This window comes from Falco cherrug, chromosome 5 (genome assembly GCF_023634085.1).
Source record: "Falco cherrug isolate bFalChe1 chromosome 5, bFalChe1.pri, whole genome shotgun sequence".
NCBI classification, from domain to species: domain Eukaryota; kingdom Metazoa; phylum Chordata; class Aves; order Falconiformes; family Falconidae; genus Falco; species Falco cherrug.
Window position 1 is genome coordinate 64,582,014 of NC_073701.1, and position 16,791 is coordinate 64,598,804.

Here is a 16,791-nt window from a genome sequence, read left to right on the forward strand (position 1 = left end):
CATACTTTGAAAATACGCAATATCAAATCCAACAAGGCTCAAAGTGGCTGTAGACAAGTATCTGAACATGGGGAGTGAGAGATGAGCACTCCAGACTTAATCTGGCGATACATGGCATACATACAAAGAGAGGCTAAAAACTGAAATGGGGACAGTTGTGCTTCTTTTTTCTGTATGTAACTTTTTATACTCTTTCTCTTGCAAGTTAGATCCAGGAGTTAGATTTTAGCAGTCCTTATAAATAATGTATGAATCCTTTTAACACCCAAAGCAAGAAGATATTATTTCCAAAGTTGGATGAGAACCAGGAAAACTTCTAATGCCTAAGGCTAGTGTATCAGAGGACCTATAGACACAACTTCAGAAAACGAATACAGTATTTTTCTAAATGGAAATTTAAAGCAAGCATTAAATACAGCTGCTGAATGCAGGGTTTTTATGGTTGGTTTAAAATACTTACAGTTGAGGACATTTTAACTTTGGATGAAGTATTTTTAGAAAATGATGTTTGTAATTTTATGCCCTACGTGTGGTTTGGTGTTTGGTGGGTTCTTTTGGAAGGGATGAGGTGCATCAGGAAACTCTGTTGTATTTTTTTTTTTGTATTTTACTCCAAGTAAAATTTGGAAGAAAAACTAATTTTTGCAGATTAAAGGAATACATCATAAAAATACTGAAAAATTGAAGGTGTTTAAATAGTTTGCAGATATTTATTGACTAGAGTAAGTGCTGCTGCTAAGATTGTGTGGTCCATAAGTTGCTTCGAGTAGGCAATAATTAGTAATGAAGGAAGACTTCATGCACATTACAATATATAGTGTCGATCTTTCAGTCACTTAAAGGAACTGTCAGGAAGACTCATTATGTCCCATTTTATATGAAAGCCTAGAGCTCAACTCGTGTTATGAGTATTTATTTACTGATAGGATTCAGAAATGACTAGTGCTGATATAATTTAATAATAATGTAGCCATGACAGTCTAAGGGTATGAGCAGAACAAGGTTTATTGGGAGAGGTGATATATTTTAACTTCATCAGTTGATGTACTTAGAAGTATTATCTCTGGTGACAAACAGACTTAATAGGTAAATTTATCTATGTGCTTTAGTAAGAAAAATCTATTGGGTTTTATTGTTAATTTAACAAACAAATCAGTGCTCAGTATGCACCATGACCAGTAGGTGTTGCTAACCCCCTTCTCAAACGTATAACCTCGTATTTCCACTTACGCTAAAACTGGTGGTGTTGTGTTCAGAGTACACAATCTACCCAGCAGCTTGCGCGATGTCTTAGTTGTCGTTGCCAAAGTCTTGGTAAGAGCAAAAAGTCCTGTCCAGCTTGAGAGGAGCTGTTTCCTTCATATGTACTTAATAGTAAGAAATACTGAAACAGCTCTCTGAATGATAACAGAAATAGTGGGGGAGAGAGAGGAAGGCAGATAGGTTTCCGAGATTTCTACTTTGTGTCAGTTGGAAGTTCAGTTCACTGATACAAGTTTTATTCCAAGAAAGGAGAAAATGTTTTCTTGCCTTAAATACAGAGTGCCTCATTTCAGTAATATGCGCTAACAAAATGCTTGCACTGTGAGGATCTGCATATATAATTATATATTTTATAAAACAATCTGACTCAGTATTGCCATGGCAAATGTTGGGTTTTTAGCAGTATTTTTACAAAGGACACTGAAGGGATAATTTTATGCCAATGTATCATGATGTTCACTGTCTGCCTATTTTTAATTAGTCTCCTTTTTGTTTTTTGAGTTATTTTAGCGCTGTTGTCACTAAAATGTCATGGTAAACTTGTAAGACAGATTAAAAAAGAGAAAAAAATAAATTAGTTGCAAAACATGATGGTCATGCTTTATTTCTTGTGCTTTAATGTAAAACAACATACATTTTGCAATAATACATCAACTTCATAGAATTTGTTGATTGTATTTAAAGCAAAACAGTACTGTGCTGAAACTAGGGCAGTTGAGAAAGCCTAGATACTTTTCCACAGCTAATAATAATCAGTATTACCTTTTGTGATAATGTGGAGAGCCTTGGGTTCTGATGCTTTAAGAATGTGTATTGCATTCTCCATAATTGAAACAAAGAAAAGTGAAGTGTGAGTGCAACATGCGCCATGATAACCTTATTTTTAAGCTTCATGGAATGAAATTTTTACCTGTGCTTACTGCCTGTTTTTATTACCTCAATTAATAATAATAATGATTTTTTTTAAAAAAAACCACTTTATGTCAGTTTTGGGTTTGGGTTTTTTTCTGTCTTTTTGAAGTCATAGGTAGTTCATGCACACTTCTCTGACTGGAAAACCAAAGAAAACATGTTGCTTTTGTGCATGCAATACTGTTCATAGTCTTACTATATTTGCATCAGACCTTTGTTCCCATCTTATACTGTAATTGTGCTGGTGTATGTCAGAAGAACAAGAGGGAGAAGACGTGAGAGTCTTTCTAGTAGTTGAGGTTTTTTGTGGGGAAAAAGATAGCTTTTAGGGAGTCAAACTTGCTCCTTAATTCTTGCATCATTCTTTTCTGTCTTCTGCTTCATACTGCTTCACTCACTTCACAGAGGTTCAGCTCCTTTCCCTTAAAGATGATCTGGAAACAAATGCCATTTTTGCCAGGCATTAAGTTTTGTTGTCTTTCGTTTCTGATAATGTGTGTTCAAGCACTGGCATTGTATTGCTGATCATCGAGTCAGGACCAGTTCTTGGTGTGGTGTACAAATTTGGATTTATTTGTAGCGTCTTCTGTCAGAGCATTTTCCTGGCAGATCAAAGCATAAAATTGTTGATCTTCTCACAGTACTGCCTTTTGCCCTCTTTGCGTTCGATGTGACAGTAGGACCTGTTACCCACCAAAACCTGATGCTTGCAGTGACCTGGAAGCATGGAAACCTAGCTGTCAGATTATACATCATTACACATCATCTCAGAACATCTCTAGTTTTTTGGTAGGATGTTGGTTGCTAAAATTCACATTTGAATTGATGAGGGATGGGGAGTGTGAAGCAAGGTGTTGATAAAATAACATGATTTTTGCATCTGATACCTAAGGTCTTCTGGTGCTAGAATTGTGGTGGTATAAAGCATTAGTGTCTAGCTCCAGTGGCTAGATATATCAGATTTTAAAATTGCCACTGGCCCCTCAGTCTAGCAGTGCTTTCTTTGGCCATGGTCCAGAACTGAATGTAGCAAGCCTCTCAGACCAGCATCATTTCAGTCTCTGGTTTCCTCAAGAGTTAAACAAAGCCAATACCTCTTTCTAAATTAGTGTGTGATGGGCTTTAAAAAGGATACTGGGATATCAGCTTTGCCATTTTGGTAACAGAGTTCTCACCGTTGTCATTTTGTAAGCCTTTTTGCCTTTCCCCAAATCTGCTTTAACCCCACAGACTAACTCTTCTTCGTTCTAACAGCTGTATCAATGATTTAAAAGCAGCAAGGATCTTTTCAACAGAGCATTTCCAGTATACTTGGTTAGGAGACCACCACCCATCAACAAACAGGTACTGTGTAGTCAACCAGTTTGAAGAGTTAAACCCATGCCAGAGTGTGAACACTTTGCTCCTGGCTGCTAACCATGTCTGGTTGCTGAGTATTTGGAAGCATCCTTTAGCCGTTCTTGCAGTAGGCTGAGTGTTAGACGCTGATTACTTTTGTGTTGAATGAGTCTTCATGTATGCATCAGTCTAGCAAGGAAGAAGCAACAGGAGAAGCAGACAAAATGAGAAAGGCAGCCAAGCTTGAGATGCAGACAGAAGAAAGGCATTGGGAGAGAGCCAATAGGAGAGGCAGGTTTCAAAGAAAAAGGAAAATAGGAGACGGGAACAAAAAAAAGTGTACAGAAAATGTGCCTGGTTTAAGTCTTGCCATTAGACGGAGAAATAACTTTTACAGAAGGCATGCTGATAAAGCTGTAATTGGGAAGACAACTGTATCTATACCTTTTCTTAAGAAGTTGTATCATAATCGAAAGCATAATTTCCAGTGCAATACTGCAAGAAAGGATTTAATGAGGAAGAATTTTTTAAAAAAAGCTTAAAATGTGAAGCTAAATAGCCTTTCACTGAAGAGCTTCATTTAATTTGCAGCACTTCTGGGGGAAAAAAAAATAATCAATGTAATAAGTGCCATAGTATAAAACTTTATCCGTGGCAGAAACCAAATCACATAGCTGGGATCCGTAGACTATGGAGACAGAGGCATACACTAGTTTATATTCTGTAGGAGAGTAGTACCTAACTTTTCCTAATAATTCATGTCTGAAAAAAAACCTAAAGCCACGACTCTTGCTATTTTTGTAAGAAGCATAGTGGCAGCTGGAAGTGGGGAATGGAGGAAGTGGATTAAAAGTGTTTGCATTGGGTTTGGGAGAGAGCTGTAACGGATTTTCATGGTTTTGTTTCTTGGGGTCTTTTAAGTGTTGTGTCCTTCAAAACAAATAAACCAGCTAGACCCTGGCTGTACCTAAATAAGTAAATCAGAAAATACGTGGTATAAAGATGCTGACTCCAGGGTTTTTTTAGAAGTAATAATGAGGCGTTAGTAATAATATCTATAAAAATCCAGCATTGTGAAAATGTATTTCTTTCGCTTCTTCAGCTATCTAGTTTTATTTGCTGCATATAGAAAATGAAATCAAGTTAACGTGACTTTTCTTCAAGGGGATGTATATCATTCTTTCAAAACCTTCCCACAAAGATGTCTCTGTTTTTTCAGACCTGCTTAGATAACTTAAAAGTTGATAGTGATTCTTAAGGATTCAAAATAAAAACTGCAAAATGCAGAAGCTGACTCATAAAAGCCAGCCTTTTTCAGTAAATTATTTACATTATATTGGAATGAAAGTCATGGATTCTTTCACTGCATTGTGATGTGAAAATTGCAATTTTGGCTATAATAAAACTGGAGGAGAAAATGGGACTTTATGATAAAAGGATTCTATTGTCTTGTGCATTTTGAACAGAAAAGCTGTCATGATTTTAATTTCCTACTGATCCTTTTTCAGCAGAACTTTTGTCACTTGTCTTGACTTGTCATGTCAGATCAGTTTTTTCCCTTTTCTGACAATGTATGACTTTGTTTAGCGCCTATGTTGCTTCCTGCACTGTCTACTGCTACTATACTTGAGGATTTTATTTCATCTGGATCATCAGACACCTTTGTGCCTTTGAAAGCATAAGTTTCAAATTAGGTTATCGTCTGATAGCTGTGTTACTGGTCTCAAGCGTTTCAGATTTTCCCTTACTGCACTGAGTATTTTTGGTGACTCTAGGGGAGGGGGTGGGAAATGGAGAGTCTAGCCACTGCTTAAAGCAGGATAAAAGAGAAGTGCAACTAGCCTATTTTAAGGGCTGACCTTGTGACTTTATTATTTTACAGTGCTTTCACTTCATGCTGGAGCTTTTCCTATTTTATTTTTTTCTCTGAGTTTTGCCACCGAGGGTGCTTTAAGTTAATGAAAATGTTAGTGATTAGTAACAATTCCTGGCATTTGAAAAGCGAATAAAAATTACTTTAGCTACTGGGAGCAAAACCACAAAACTGATTGTTACCTCCCTGCACAGGAATTTGCGCCAAACTTCCTGAGAAATGGCTCGTAACCCAGACAAGCCTTAATTTTGTACGTATTTGAGAGAATTGTTTGGGAAAGATGTGGAAGTAGAACATGTTTAGGTCTCATACGTATATCTGATTTTGAGGCATGTGGCCTTAAGTTTTTTCAGCAATGCCAGCATCTTCCTGCTGTTGATGAGCAGCTATGGCATTTACATGGACACAAGGAAGGTGCATACCTGGCATTCAGGAGCTGGCGCTCCAGGCTGTTGTTCTGAATAACGCTACTGTCCCAAGAGCAGTTACTTGCAGAGTAACTTTTTACAGTTAAACTCTTGAAGTGTCTGAAACATTTCTTTCTTCCTGTGAAAAATATCCATGCTTGGAGCTGTTCAAGAGTAGACACTGCATGATGTTTACACGCATGTTTTCAAGTCTAGCATAGCTTAATCTGGATCTTTAGCATCCGAATAAGTCATTGTGTAGACAAAGATCACTCGGGGATTATGGGACCCGTATCTCTCTTGCATTAGTCCGGTGAATGACTCATTGCAAGCTTCTGCAGACAAGTGGTAAGAGTCCAGGTTAAGACCAAGGAAGTCTGCCTTCTGATTTTTAAAATTATGACTAAGAAAGCTCATTTGAATTCTTTGAGTTTTGCCACACGCAGATGAGCACTATAACTTACCATACAGCTCTTAACTTCAGTGTCTTCTTCCAGTCTTCACCTTTGGTATGTGTACCTGTTTTCTCAAACTCGCAACTGAAGGGAATATTAGTGAGTGTGTAAGTCATTAGGAAAGGATAACTCATTTGTGTGTGTAGGTAGTTCCATTTAATTCTTCAAGAGCCTGAGAAATGTATAATTGGATGGATAACAGGGAGAGTTCAAATTAGAAGATATTTGAAGACATGACCCTCATTCATGTAGCAAGACACTTGGAAACTTAGTGGGTTTTTTTAATCTTTCATTTTTGTAATTACGCTTATTAGGAACACGGCTTTCTGACTTGACGAGACAGTATTTTTATATATTTAGTTTGGATTTTGTTTCTTTGAACAGCTGTGTGTGACTAGGTAAAATGTTATTCTGTCTGCATGTTGTGTATAAATGTGTATTGTTTGGATCGGTTAAGGAAAAGCTATCATAGCATACCTGTGTTTTTGAGAAGCAATGTCAAACTTGAGCAGGGCTGGATCTGGCTTGTGTTTAGCCCAAGGCTGGAAAACATAGGGTCTTCAGGTGGTAACACAGTAAGTCACAGATTTCTCTGACTTGGTTTGAGATTAATGTTTCAATCATGGTTATAAGTGATGACGCCACGCTGCCAGAGGTGGTATTTTATATGAGAGATAAATTGAAGTTCAGCTCTGCGTGTGTGTGTTTAAAACAGTCCGATAACAACTTAAATAGCCTTTATTCTGGGCACTTTACAATCTGCAGCATTCTGCTTAATTTATTTTCTTTGGTGAACTTGTTTGCCCTCTGCATTTGCAATGTTAGTGTCTGCTGCTTTCCCATTCCAAAGAGTTGTGTTAAAGGAAGACTGTGTATTCTTACAGAATTGGGTTGGGATGGAGCATACTTTTCTTCAAACGTTATGAGTTCTGTTCCCTGAGGGGAGGAGGATGGTACTGATTCTGTGCGTCTGAGAGGTACGGCTTAACAGATTGGCCAAATAATCCATCCTGAATTGGAGAGTGAATAATTTTAATACCCCTTATCTTGCATAGATTTTTGTGGATATTCATCTCGGCAAATGAACTTTGCATTTCTAAATGTTTAGAGCAGCATGTTCATTCAGGTACAGCATACTTGAATCTTAATATTCTCCAAGTTTCTCCGTGTTTCTCTGGGTTTCTATGCATGTAGGACTTTTGTTCCAGGCGTATTTAAACAAATGTCTTGTGCTTGTGTGCAGACAACGCTAATTACGTCTGACAGTCACAATTGGGAATAGCTTGGAGGAAATAATAGTTCTTGACCAATCGCTAAAACACAGGAAGTCCCAGTGCCATAGGAAGGGAGAGAAACTCACTTTTCATTTCCTTTCTAGTCCAGTGTGTTCAGATTAACTTTAAAGGGAGCTGAGGTGCAGCTCTGAGGATTTAGTCTTCAATCGTGTGCTACCTATACGTGGAGTCCGTCTCAGCAGGCAGTGAGTCACCAGCCAGAAAAACTCTCATAGCTCAGATGTTGGGTATCCTATTCAAATTAAATATGAAACAAGGATGCGTTTGGTTTTGCATGAGAAACTTTTAACACGTTCGTTTAAGAGGCTTCTTTCTGTTCTGAGTGTTTTAAATCATGATATTGTGGAAGGTGATAGCTCATCTGTAATCTCTCAGAGATAACTAGTTTCTTTTGCTATTTTAAAGAGAATTGGTGGATATTACCATTCGTGCAACAGTTTTCATTTTCTGTGTTATGGGCTTTACATGTTCAGATCAGCAAGGCTGACTGTAAATCAGTTACCTTTCTGGGGTATGTGTGAATATGAAATATTCTACAAACAAATATTTGCAATGTGATCAAAACACGCACCTTTTTTTATTTTCATTTTTTTTTAAGATAAAAGCTACGATTAAAATCACATATCCTTGTCCAGGGAACTTGAGTTGGGATGTTGGGGGTTTTTTAAGAAGGTTTAGAATTACAAGTGAAAACCTATTTAGATTTTAGTGAGATTTAGCCATCCATTTATCCTCCTTTAGCATCATACCTTTTCATTTTTTTCGGAGTCCTTAAAAACATGCTATAAAATCTCATTGGTTGTGATGAGCTGAAAAATCAAGGTGGAATTTTATTGTTACAGTGTTGCTATATAGTTCAGTTACACTTATAAGTTGCAGCATATGAAGGGTTTATCACAATATTGCATATATTGACGCAATTCAGGTTTTAGTATTCTTGTGGAAAGTAAACTGAATTAAAAAATGATAAGTATCTTGATGTTTACATTGCAGGTAACAACATTCTCTTAGATGAACTAGTTTTCTTGGAGTGCAGCTTATGCGTAGTATCTGTTCAGAACTGAAGGTGATGCCGGCTGAAACACTGAACTTCTTCAAAACCTCAGTATAAACCTCAGGTTTATAAATGGCCCATCTATTTAAAGAGTTTTTCCTTCATATGGATACTTGTCCTCATGTGAGTTCGCTAAGCTGACCTCCTTGCATGTATTTTTGGGCCATCTAAGCTGTGCAGAGGCAGAGAGCTGCGTGAGGCAAACTCCCAACATGTCTTCTAGACCCCCCAGTGTAATTTCATACAGATGGGATGTTAGTGTAAAGCTGCAGTCTTAAAAACCAGCCCTGCTGCCTAGTCAAAGACAGAATCCTTCTACTGGTATAGGAAGTGAAGAATGTTAGAAGAAACTTGGACTTGAATTTTGAAGTGTCAGTGGTCTGTGTGTACTGTGTGTGGGATGTGGTCCTGTGCCCTGCCGTAGCGGACTGTGGTTTTCCCAGTCAGGGGCTAAGCCAGGCAGAGTTGCTGCAGTACTCATAACAGGAGACATCCAAGGCAGTCCAATGAACCAGGAAATAGTGTTGATTAGTAGATGATGTTTTATAAGAAGCTTGATCTACTGTTGAGACTGGCATATTTCAAATGAGATGAAAAATTAAGTCCTTGCCACTTGCGGTGATTAAAACCTTAGTGGCTCACTTTTCAAGAGCAGCATGTTAACCCTGCTGGCATGGTTCCAGGTGGGTTAGAGTTCTGCCAACCTAAATGCCCCAAGCAGTTTCAAATTCATGGAGGAGAAGTCGCTCGACGCTGTTCTATGCCACTGAATAGCCGTTGCATCCTCCCACCAAGATTATTGCATTTCAGCTGTAATTGAAGCGATGCTGAGTTGAGGCCAGGTCCTATCAACTGAATGCATGCAGCAAGCATTTTTTTTTCTTTTTTAATGGTAAATCCAGCAGTGCATGCATGTTTTCTAGGTTAGTGTTAGACCTAATAATGTGTGAATGATGATAAATAAATGCACGGTCATTATGCTCTTTCAGAACACGGAGCAGAGCCCACCCTGATGTCAAATAGGTGTTTGCAAGGGAGAGAACCATACGTAATCTGCAGGTGCTGCTAACATACTGAAGAAACTCAGGCAAAACCCCCAGAAATGTTCATTCCTTTTATCTAAATGTTTTTCTTCCTTTCACATGCCTATGAGGGCTGCTTTTGTGCATAGTATAGATAATAATTTCATGCAGTACTTTTAGCAGTCAACATATAGAAAAGGTGTGGGGACTTCTAGAGTAACTAGATGCAAAGATGCCAAATAGAGGGACAGCTGGTTATAATCTGCTGCAAAAGAGAAGTGTGTGATGTGGGAAGGTATTGCTGGCAGTGGTGTGTGTGCCACCAGAAGAATGCATATTGGGGTTAAATAACAGTAGGATTTTTGTAAAATGGAATAATTCTTATCAGCCCCTGGTAAAACGGCTAACGCTTGTGCTGCTTTCAGCCTCCAGTGTTACACATGTGCTTATTCTGTGCAGTAGCTATTGGCCTTATCTAAATGGAAAACCCTTTCCAGCTTGAGAACAACTTAGCAACTTTTTAATATCAAAAAGAGCACATTATACACAACACATGTACAAGACTCAAAGAAACATGTATGCTGCCTAAAGTTTTCGGAGCTAGCGTGTATGTGTGTGTACGCTAATCTCCTGAGAGTTCATTGCTCCAAGCTTTTATCGAGAGCAAAGGGAGTCAGAACCGAAGACTTCTGTGCACTGCCACTCCATCTGAAAGAACCAGCTCCTTTTTCCTTAGTTCAAGGCAATACGCCCAGAAGTATGTGTACATCGTTCCTATCAATGCAGTCACAGGACTCTGACTTTCTTTTTAAGTGAAAATAAATGACAATGTTTTCATTCCGTATTGTTAAACAGCAGAGGAGGATTCTGCTGCAGTCTAATTGTCTTAGATCAGTTTCTCAATGTAGTGCATCTTCACATTAAGCTGGTAATACCTTTTAATGTTGTTTAGAAGAGATGAAATATGTTGGTAGTATCTCAAGGGAAAGACTAGATGCTGGTTTTATGAGGAAAAGCTTAGATGTGGTTTAAAAACCTGCTTTCTTTTGGTTGTCACAAGTTGACTGCAGTTCAAACTACTCAGAGTTATTGCAGCCTTTAAATCTCCAGTTTTGCAGTTTCTTTGCCTTAATTGGTGTAAGTTTTGCTTTCCTAGATAATCTTTTATGAAAGGGCAGTGAGATGAGGGAACAGGTGAGCTTCAGAGTGAGAGATCCTGTCAAGAAGTCATGTCCACTTAGTATCACATTAACAAGGAGAGAACACGCGAGCTATCAGATAACACGCTAAACACTATTCTCCAGAATTAGGTGACTTTGTTTCCTTTCCTGCATCACGTGTCCCCAATGTCCTGCAAAGGTTGGCGTTACTTTTTGAACAGCCCAAGCTACATCAGTGCCATTCTTTTTTCTGAACAGTAGTTCATTTCTTTCTCTAGTGTTAAGACAGCAGGTGTAACCTTTTCATTTTAAGCTTTGTTAAACTAGGAACCTCTCCTGGTCATAGGTAGTATGGTACATGAACATATTTAAGGCAGTTCAATTTCTGTAAGAGACGTATGCAAAGGGAAGTCTTGCTTCCTTGTGCAAAGAGCTGGATTCCTAATTACAACAGAGTTGACAAAGAATGACATTTGGCAAAAATCCAGAGCAATACTCAGCCTGGTTGCTTCTTGTTGCAGAGTGAGCCACCTTAAGTATTCTGTCATCACACCTTCTGATTCAGTGTAAGGAAAGTTAGAAATGTAAGTAGAGATTTTTCAGGGTTTCCTCCCTCCCCGCCCCCCCCCCCCTTCTGTTTGAGAGCATATTAATACTGTGCTCATCAAAGATTCACATTTCTTTAATGGTCGCTATCTGTATTGAGTTATATCACACCTACCTTCACTCTGCAGATGCAGTATTAAGGCTGAAACTTTTGTTCTGCAAAACCCAAGTAATTTCTTTAGAGCTTTTATTTTGCCTTCTATGTGCATGTCTCATTTACAGCATTCATAGCAAAAATATGTGTTCTTTAAATAGCAGCAGCATAATCTGGTTACATATGGCAAAGCAAATAATATGAAATATCTAAACTTTCTCTAATCTGAGTCCATATAGCATCTTATATTGCTGTGTGTTATGTGGCTATAAAATGCATTGCACAAGTGGGATATTTTAAACATAGTGTTAAAATTTGCAATTTTTCTAAAATTTAGCATCACTAAAAGACTACTATTAATGTTTACTGCATTTTAATTAGAAGTAATTAAATATGTTTATTTTGAGTTTACTTGAAATTTCTTACTAGTTCTTTCTACCACCACCTCTTTCCTTGCTTGAAAATAAAACAAAGGAGTATATATCCAGGGAAGGCAATTGCTTTTACACCACACACTGGCTTTCAGAGTGGAAACTTCAGGAGGGAAGCCGAGAGGAGCCAGGCAAGCACATGTAAAGAAAATTGTTTCAGGCCGATCTGAGCAGTGGAGATCAGATAACTACAGTAGTCATGTATCTTCTTGGAGGTTGTATTAGCAGTTACTATGCAGTAGTCTCTACTAAAGAACAAGAGCTTAGTGTGTGATACACCTGGCACAATTTGGAGGATGAGCTTCAGCAGTTTGCAATCTGTGTCCTCAGGAGACAAAAAAAAAGATACCAAAGCAGTCTGACTCTAGCAGTCGCTAGAGTTTGGGGAAGAGGGGAAAATAACTAAAACGCTATCCATGCTAGTGAAGAGTGTGTTCCTCTGTAGAGTTGAACCAGAGTCATCAGGGCACACCAAGCTGTCAGCAGCATCATCACCATTCCTCTTGTGGCTCTGGGAAAAGCACAGGACCACAGCCTGTCTCCATTTGCACCTGCATCGATTTGAGGTGCCAGGGGTGCAGTGATGCGGGGGGAAAGGAGATGATGACTTGGAGGGAGCCAGACCCTTCACACAAACTTGTGGTAGTGTAGCTTTGGTGTATAACTCAGTAAGGGAAGGTTTTGGTGTGTGATTTAAGAGACGTAAGCCAGGTCTTCAAGTGTGTACCTAAGGTCTGTTGCAGTGACAGGTCATGGTGATAGTGCTAAACAAATTAATGTGGGTATTAGAAACAGCAGAGCCATGTTAACAGGACACTTTGTTCAGTCAGTTTATACTGTTGGGAAGAATCTAAGCCCAGCTGTGCTTGGCAAGCTGGACTTCTGTGTATTGGGAGCACTCAGAATGCTTGCAGAGATCACAGCTTGCACAGTGCCCTTTTATAATGCACATGCATGATGATACCTGTTTAAAGAACTTCTTCATTCAGAGACTACCTCCACATCTTTTTGCTCGATGTTTCTTGATGGATCCGTCTAAGGAAGAGCAGGAATCCCTGCTGAGAAGCAGAATATGTCAAGCCAGGTAGTGTGCCATCTTAAAGGACTGTGCTGGCTCTGCTAGCTGAGCGAGGTGTTGGGATACAAGTGCACCACTCTCAAGTTTAAACTGGTTCTGAGATGTCCTTTCTACCTGCAAAACAAGGGGATCAGTCAGTGATTGGAGTCTGCTAATGAGCCAGTTGTACAGAAAATACATGTTCCACTGTGATGAAGAGAAAAAAACAATCTCCTAGATACCCTGGAAAATTAGATATTTTCCCTCTTAAAACTCAACGGGATGAGATCAGGTGTTTCCCAATAACACAGCTGTGGTTTTTTGTCATAGTTACTGTGTCTTATTTACTGCTTAATGCAAATCCAATAACCATATTGGTTCAGACTTCCACACTGACTGCATTGGTGTGTTTTTAACAGTGATATTTTACAAATCACTGCAGGTGATGCATAGCTTGCATGCTATTTTCAGAGGAATTTCCAACTTGAAAGCACAGTAAGCTTTCTTTATATTAGTTAGAAAATCCTGAGCTGTAAAAGCCCAAAAGGTCTATATCACTCTTCTCCCTTCAGATATCACACGTGCAAAAATTTTATAGCATTGTTCCAAGCCTCAAGTTGAGAGAAGTTATGACTTAAGGCTATTGAACATGTAGTTTTCAGACAGCTGCAAGTTCTGCTATTTTTAAACACTTCTTCACATGCAACAAAAGCTCCAGTTATTATGTGCAATAATTATTCAATAAACTCCAATTTAAAATATTTTTTTTCTGTTTTAACTGCATTTTTCTAATGAGAAAAGGAATGTGGAAGGAATTTTTTTGTGAACTCAAATAGCTGAAGTCATATGGCAACTTTCTCACTGCATTACAGCTCCTAAGTGGAATCCATGCATAAGATGTTGTATTTCTAATAGGTACGGTTGTTTTGGTTTTTCTTCCTGAGAATTACAAATGTCTGAGGCATGATTTAAAATGGAAATAGTGTCGTAGCCTTCACCATCGTGTCACTATCAATTTGCTTGAGTTAAACCATTTGGGCAGATACAATAGATTCAATAGAGCTATCAGATAGTATCTCACAGTCTTTTTATTTAAATGCACTTCACTCTTAATGCAAAAAAGAGCATGTATCTATGTGCCTATGTATGTTACCGAAAGGGACTAAAGAGACTAAATACTGCTGATGCTCAGTGAGGTTTTGGTTTTCTCTGTTAGCTGCTGGTTTTGCAAACCTCGTATACTTTTTTTCCCCCATCTCAACTTTTACATGTGTATTACTTTGCTAAACTGGCATGTTTAGGAATTACTTTTGTTTCCCTCAAAGCTCAATCTTTCCAGCGTTCTGAAATTTTTCGTTTTAAAACCCCATCTAATTTGTGTGCCACTTCTCCAGCTGGAATTGGAACCTGGTTTTGACCAATGGTCATATTGCTTCCGTGTGGTACTGTGGGTCTTTTAATGCTAAGACAGACCTAAATGCAATGATCAAATTTGCTGTGCCTTTTCTCTTTGCCAGTGCATGCCTCTCCCTAGTAGTTACCACTCCTAAGTATTCCATGCTTCTCTTCCTCATTAACAGGCTTCTTGAAATGCATTAAATATTTTTTTTTCTGCATGCTGAGATCAGCTTACGTTGTTCTAGGCACGATAGTTTGTGCATATATTTCTCATAGCTGTCGTTCTCCATGAACATTTGTGCCACACTTTCAGTGTTACACTTTCTGACAAGTTTCATTAAACGGTATCATCCGTGGTTTTAGAATATGCCACAATAAAAGCATGCCTAAATTATATTCTTTTGGTTCCTTACTAGATAGCTCTCTCCACTTGTTCATTACCACTTGTCTGCATTCTTTCAGCATGTTTCATTTTTTGTCCAAGACTTTTCAAGTAAGATTTTTTTGATACTGTCAGATGTTGAACTTTAAAGCTTCTATTATAGTTTCTATTTATCTATTATTTTTGTAGTTCTTTCAGAAAGGTCTGAAACTTGATCAAGTTTTCTTTTTTCTTTTTTTTTTTTTTTTTTGTCTAATCTTAGTGTGGTTTTTTTCTTAATACATCCTAATTCTCTTATGGGTTGAAGTGGTAGTTATTGGGGTCATTCTTTTGAAGTGTGTATATAATCTTGACTTACTGATAATATTAATTAGATGCATGTAATAACAAGCAGCTTTAATAATTAGTGAACCCCTGATAGAGACAGAACAATAGTTTGAGACATGAATTTTGAGTAGCAAGACAAAATGATCCCGATGCTCTTGGTTCAGTATCAAAATGGCGTTGCTTGCTATGTATGAGTTTCTTGGGTTTGGGATGTGCACTGCTGGCAGTTTATAATTCTGGAATTTGGTAGTGATGGTTACAGTCTGAGACCGCTCAGGATGAAAAAAAATGCAAACCAAAATTACAATATATTCGTTCTACATTGCTGAAAAAGCTTTTCTTCTATACAAGTTTTATTACAGAAATGTGAGCAGAAGCAGCCAAAAATGGAAACTTGCCCAAGAAGTTCAAAAGTCAGCATAAAGTGTAGTGGAAGAGAGAGGCTTAAAGTGTTTGCAGTTTGTATTTCCATCCCTGTTTGCCTTCCTGGAAACTTGCCCTGGGTTCATACTTGGGATCAGCTGCACTTGGTAGCTGATACTGAGATGTGGCTGTAACCCATGACCACCCTTACAGGAAAATGTTTTTCTCTAGAGTTCTTGCTAAAGGATAAAAATAACATAATTTTCAGTCTTTTCTTACTAGAGTTTCCCTTTATTGCCCTAGTTTGTGTTCTTCTGAAAAGGCAAAAGGGTTTTCCTTGCATAGCTGAACAGTGCAGGAATCTGTTTATCTGGTTGTCTGGTGTTATATCCAAACTTGATGGCTGCTGTAGTCCAGAGTTAGCATGTCTTAGAGGCTTGAATGTTTATGTCTCCTTAACATGAAGAAAAGTTTTGACATGTATCTTGACACTGCTGCATCAGTGCTAACTGCATTTTTTTTTAATCAGATAGCAGATTTACTATTCTATCCAATTATTTTTCCCTATTAAATGTGCTTATCTTGGCTTACATACCCCCTTATCCTAATTTTCAGTAAAACTCTCATCAGTTTACTTATATGTAAAGCCTGGTATGAGATATTGAGGGTACAAGGGACAGAAGTAACAAGGAAGAATGACTGAAAAATGCTTAAAGTTCTTTTTTGCTGGAAGTATGTTAGCCTGTTACAGCAGCAGATAGTTTTGGTTTGTTTTTTTAATGAACAGCTGGCTTTATTTTTATAAACAAACCTTTCTGCAGATGTCTAAAAGGGAAGAAAAATGTGATGGCTTTGTCAGTGGAGCAGCCTGCCTAATTGCCTTGATCAGATCCTAGGTGAGCTTTCTGAAGCTTAGATGGTACAGTGGGCAAGAATGCAAGAAGCTGGATGCGACCATCTAAGGTTGCTTTCACCACTGTGCTCGTGGTCTTATGGAGCATCCTGTTGTCTTGCTGTTCTCGCGACTTTTACAGAATAGCAGTGCCGTCAGCCTAATGAGCAAACTGTATTGTTAACAGTATTTGATACCACTGTGTATAAATCTAAGGGAACAAATATAATAATAAAGTACCAAAAGGTAAGATGTTCCCTGTAGGTGTCTCTTAGCAAAGTTCTCACAGTCACATTTAGTTTCCCTTCTTCAAATTACTTCTTTGTATTTGTGATGATTCTTCTTTGTTTTCTCAACTTTCACAATTTTTTTTCTGAATCTTTTGCAAATCTTTCAGAGGAGAATGATGCAATTTTGATTTGTTTGACAGCCATCACAGTTTGGCAAGAGCCATCTACGTAT

The 16,791-nt window shown here is 38.1% G+C and overlaps 1 protein-coding gene across 2 annotated transcripts in view; it reads left to right on the forward strand.

Annotated features, from left to right (window-relative positions):
- Positions 1-16,791, forward strand: part of TAF3 (TATA-box binding protein associated factor 3) — a 120,279-nt gene that overhangs the window by 14,464 nt on the left and 89,024 nt on the right. The window lies entirely within an intron of this gene.